Below are 5,463 nucleotides of genomic sequence, written 5' to 3' on the forward strand. Positions count from 1 at the left end.
GCTCTAAACTTCCCATTCACTACAAAAAATTAGTATACACTACGATAATCATACCAATTTGGACATATGGAATTGAGCTCTGGGGCTCCACCATACTATCAAATTCCTCCCGCATCCAATCCTTACAATCCAAAATCCTACGTAAAATCGTTGATGCTCCTTATTACTTTACAAATAAACTCATTCACAAAGACCTTAACATCCCATTCGTTGCAGAATTGGCCCAAAACAGATATGCGTCTTTTCATTCCAAACTCCTTAACCATTCTAACCTATTAATCCTTAATCTTTCATCCTTAACATTCCCTGATAATCCTTCGAGACATCTGAAAAGAAGATGGCCTCGGGACCTTCTAATTTAAATAAATGTTTGAAGTACCACCGATGGGTGGTCCCTTCCCAAGATTTTCAATTGTATATGAAACATACAACATATTTACTTATTGTATTATTTTGTGCAGTTTTAAATTACATTAAATAAATTTAAAAAAAAAATTAATCCAAGAGGTTATTTTTGTTTTAAAACAATTGATTTTTCAATAAAAATTCAAAATAACCACTTTTGAAAAGTGAATTAATATGGAAAAATCTCATATAGCTACGTCAAGGTTTCTTTGAAAAAATGTATTTATAACATACATATGGAAGAGGAAAATTCAAATTTTGAAATAAACTAAATTAGATTAAGGTGTAGGATTTACTTTTATCCAAAAAACTTTCTTTTTAAAATAATTTTTAACTTTGACTTTATCCCTCACATCACCTTTACTCGTCGTAAACCCTTACCCTACTATCCTTCAGTATCTTTTTTAAGTATCCCACTAACGCCTGTTGAACAGATTCACTACTTAGGACTCTATGTTGACAAGAGACTTACTTGGAATCCCTACACAAGACTGAAGCGACAAGAAACTGCTCGTAGATTTCGATTGCTACACCTACTTGACAAACTATACCAACACAGCCGTCTTAACACAAACTCAGCCAACTTCGACACAAGAAACCTCGATTCCCACATCCCTTGTTGAGAAAATGTGTTCCAGAATGGACCAGATGATAGAAATGGTGAAGACCCTTCTCAACACCATGACCAGGATCATAGAGCAGCGTCATGACTGAGCATATCGTACTCAATTATAATATCAGGCCTTAGGAGTTGGCTGAATACGAAATACACCTGCAGCAGCACAGTTCATCGGCTTGTTAACCTGACTGACGTGATGCTTTCTGCAACATCCCGACTACACTTTCTAGGGTATATTATTCATCGAAAGGCCTGTCACTCTGGTAATGCAGCTAGTGTGCTCATCTTGACAATGAGCGACGTTCCGTCTAGGCTCATACCTAACCCGATCGAACCGGCTACTGACTGCCAGGCATTGTCCTACGGACCTTCTGACCACCGTCCGGTACTGGACCAGTTTGAGGGCACTCCAGCCACACCACCGGCGACCAAGTACCTCCTTCATGAAGCCGACTGGAAGGGATTCTAGTCCTGTGTCGAGATGACTCTTCCAAGGATAACATCACTGCTGACGTCGGAGGTAGTAGACGAGGCAGTAGAGGTCATCACCTCCACCATTCAGGGTGCAGCTGACCTAACGATCCCCAAGTTTGCAACGCAGCCCAACGCCATCAGGACACTGCCGCAGCACATTCTGGCCTTCATAGGTCAGCGTAACAATATCCGCAATATTTTCAATCGGGCGAGAGACTCTGGTCTGAAACCTGCCATCAATGCGATGACACGGCAGATTGCCAGCCTCATGTGGGATTGGAAGACTATGTTATGGCATGACCAGTTGCGAAGGACGCATGACGATCATCGTTAGTTTTAGAAACTTGTGCGAACGACTTGTTGAAGGCTGAAGAACAGGCGGGGCTTCTCGCTACCAGTTATGCCGCTAGGGATGCTGAGAGGACGAATAGTGCTCCTTCACCACCTGTAAACTCATCACCATCTCCTAACGAGAAGACTATCTTCTCAACGTTCAACCAGCTTGAATCAACGCGACGCAGCAAGGAGAATAGGTCTTCTGGAGAGGATGGTATTCCTTCTGTGCTGCTAAGAATGCTGCCGAAGAGGGGCAAAGCATTTCTCCTCAACGTCTTCAACATGCACGAGGATATCCTACTTCCTGACCATCTGAAAGCGAGCCATAGTCGTTCCTCTACTCAAGCCTGGTAAGGAGGGTGATGTGACTGAGCACTATCGTGCGATCAGTATCCTCTTGCACATTAGGAAAATCTTTGAGAAGCTCATTCATCACCTTCTGATGAAGCACTGCAGCGAAGAAGAAGTAATTCTTCCTGAGCAGACTGGCTTTCAGAGGGGGATCGCATGCGAGCATCATCTGGCCAAGCTGCAATCACATACTCTGCCCCACATGAATGTGAACAGAGCAACAGCGCTCATATCCCTAGAATGCAGCCAGGCCTTCGAGTGTGTCTCTGATCCGCTTCTCATTCGCCGACTGGAAGACTGGAAGATCGCCATCTCACATTCTCAAGCCATGTTCGTGAGAGGCTGGAGCTGGCTCATCCGTTGTCGACTCTACCATCTGCTGAAATCTCCGCAGCTCTCGCTCAGACTAAAGCTCCAAATATGCAAAGCCGTCATTAGACCGACGGTAATCTACTATGCACCTATACTTAAGCACATGTATAAAACCAAACTGAACAGACTCCAGAGCTTCCAGAACTCCTGTTTCGTACTGATCGTACGAGGAACAGCATTGCAGAGGGTGAGAAACACTGTCATCCACGATGAGCTCCAGCTGCACTCTGTGCCGGAGTACATTGGCCGGAGACATATCAAATTTTTTGATGGACCTGCACTAACCCGCTGTTTAGGGAAATTGCCCCTCTACCACCACCTGAGAGATGGCAATGAGATGTCCCCTTGGCAAATGTTCTTACCATGGGACGAGGTTTGGGCAGCCTAAACCTAATTTTCTACCACCACCAGCAAAGCGGACACTCCCCGCTCAACATAGTATTAACGCGCACATGGCGCAGTCGATTCAGCACATACAGTGTATAATTGATATAGCCCTTAAGATACCAATGGACAGAAAAAGGAAGCACACTTCAACTGACATATTTTTGTACCTATATATTCTTTATTTTTTCAATGGAGGGTACGAAAGAAAAATCCCCCAATACGACAAGGAAAAATAAATTAAAAGAATGAATAAATGTTACAAGTATTGAAGTTAATTTTTTTAAGTTTTTGAATTCACGAAACTCACGGCTCAGGCAGAGTTGAGCAGTATTTAACTACCGATACAAGGAGTTGGGAAGATTTTGCTAATAAAACTCCTTTCGGTAGTTTACTGTGGATGGACCACAACTCTCAACTAGTAGTTGGAACTTTACTTGTGAGAAGTTCAGAACCTCAACTACAACAATTAATTTTTTAACTCACACTTCTTTATTGAAATTTGTGTATCGAAAATCAATGTATCCCTCCCGTCTCATAAAAACAAATGTTAGTGTTGCTATGTATCGGTCTTTTGACAATCCTGGGTATTGTTAAAGTGTTTCGTCATCTGCCCCTATACCTGATCAGGGTATCCTTCTACGAAGCTTTTAGGGTCCCCGGATATGAAAACATCTGTATTAAGTTTTGTCACATTACCAGAGGCCCCTGAGAAAATTAGATTGGCTAACCTTTATGCGTTCTAACAAAAATGACAGGTTTGACGGGGGATCGGAATCAAATTAACCAGGTGCAGGCCCTTCCTGGCCATGTCAAATTTTTTACACATTCTCGGCCCTGAGGAGGGGGATGCCCAATCAGAGAGGAGATTAAAAATAAGGTAACGCCCCAAAAGGGAAGTGGGAAAAAATACAGAGGAAATCGAGAACAGCCAGACGGAGCCACTCAACAGGAAGGCTTAGATGGGTGAGGGCCACAGTCAGGAGGCAGGTTAAGAAGATGGACTTCGACCAGACGAAGTCGAGCCAAAAATGGAAATGCTATCATTTTGAGATCGCAAATCAAAATATTTAACTTTTCTGATTTCTAACAAATTAGGTTCCTTTCATATATTTTAGGAGATGCAGAAAATGAAAATTCTGTCGAATTTAAGATCGCGTTCCAAGTTATTTTAATTGTTCTGATTTCTGACATATTAGGGGCCTTTTATATGTTTATGGAGATGCTAAATACTACTGATTTATTTTAAATATTCTGATTTATAACATATTAGGGTTCCTTTAAATGTTTTCTATGATGCAGAAAAGGAAACTGCTATATAGGTTTTAGGATCACGCGCCAAATAATTTTTGTTTTTAGGATTTCTAAAATATATGGTGACATAAAATATATATTATGGACAGTGTCCATAATATGTGGGATGTGTACAAAATAAAAATTGTATTGATTTTAAGGTGCTTATCGACTTATTTAACTTTTTTGATTTATAGCATATTAAAGGAACCCAGAATTCAGAAGAGTTGAAATGAATAGATACGTCATCTTAAAATTGTATTTTCATTTTTAGTATTCTCGTTTTCTGCATTTCACAAAACAAATAACAGAACCCTTATTTGTAAATTTCTTCCATCTGTGCTGATACCATTAAGCCACCTGAGGTTGAGTCTCTTGAGTCTCTGTAGCCTTCTTTTTCGATGAAGGACCGCCTTCAGTCAATTTACCCGAGACTTCACAGTCCACTCTTGGGACATGCCTTACCTATTTCAGCCTTCCGACTTTCATAAACCTCTCAATATCCATGTCTATAAAGAGTTCTTAAATTTCTACATTTTTTCTTCTTCGCTATTACCTTCTTTGGTTGGGCCAAAGATTCTTCAAGATATTTTTCCCTGAAAAATTAGTTGCCTTTTTGCCTCTGCCTATTAACTTACTGTAATCTAGTCATTATAAACCAAAGCTACACCATTAATTTTTTTCTTACTCCTCGAAGGAATAATTTTATTTGCTGCTCCTATAATTTTCATACTTCTTGGCCTATTGGTTAAGATCAAAGTACAGTCTAGTGTACCTTATATCAATATTAAATTATAGTACCTTTATAACATAAATCAACAAAATATTTGTAAAATACTTTTTTAACTTAGTTTACGGATATCAAATTGCTATGATTGTCAATGACATTTATACCACAACATGTAAATTGCATTATATCTTCAAATAAGAATTGGACATAGTTCATGTACTCACACATAATAGATATAGTACATATAGTGTTGTAGCGTGTATGGCACTGTAATGTATCATGTTAAGTCCCCATGATACTTCCTGGGCGAGATGGATTGTTGTGGTTCCATTACTATACCACGCTCATTTTAAATATAAAAATAGTTTAAAATATACTGATTGCGTTTCTAATTTATTGCCGGCTCATCATCACTACACTTGAAATTCCTTTAGTTAAAAAATGAAGTGAAAAAATATATAAATAGAAAAAATAAGTCGAAAAAATATAAGTATTTTTG

At 39.6% G+C, this 5,463-nt stretch overlaps 1 protein-coding gene across 1 annotated transcript in view; it reads left to right on the forward strand.

Moving 5' to 3' along the window:
• LOC106680056 (leucine-rich repeat-containing protein 15) overlaps nt 1-5,463 on the forward strand; it is a 51,661-nt gene that overhangs the window by 25,048 nt on the left and 21,150 nt on the right. The gene's annotated exons all lie outside the window — the stretch shown is intronic.

This window comes from Halyomorpha halys, unplaced genomic scaffold (genome assembly GCF_000696795.3).
Source record: "Halyomorpha halys isolate HHAL.00 unplaced genomic scaffold, Hhal_1.1 Scaffold240.1, whole genome shotgun sequence".
In the NCBI taxonomy this organism is placed as follows: domain Eukaryota; kingdom Metazoa; phylum Arthropoda; class Insecta; order Hemiptera; family Pentatomidae; genus Halyomorpha; species Halyomorpha halys.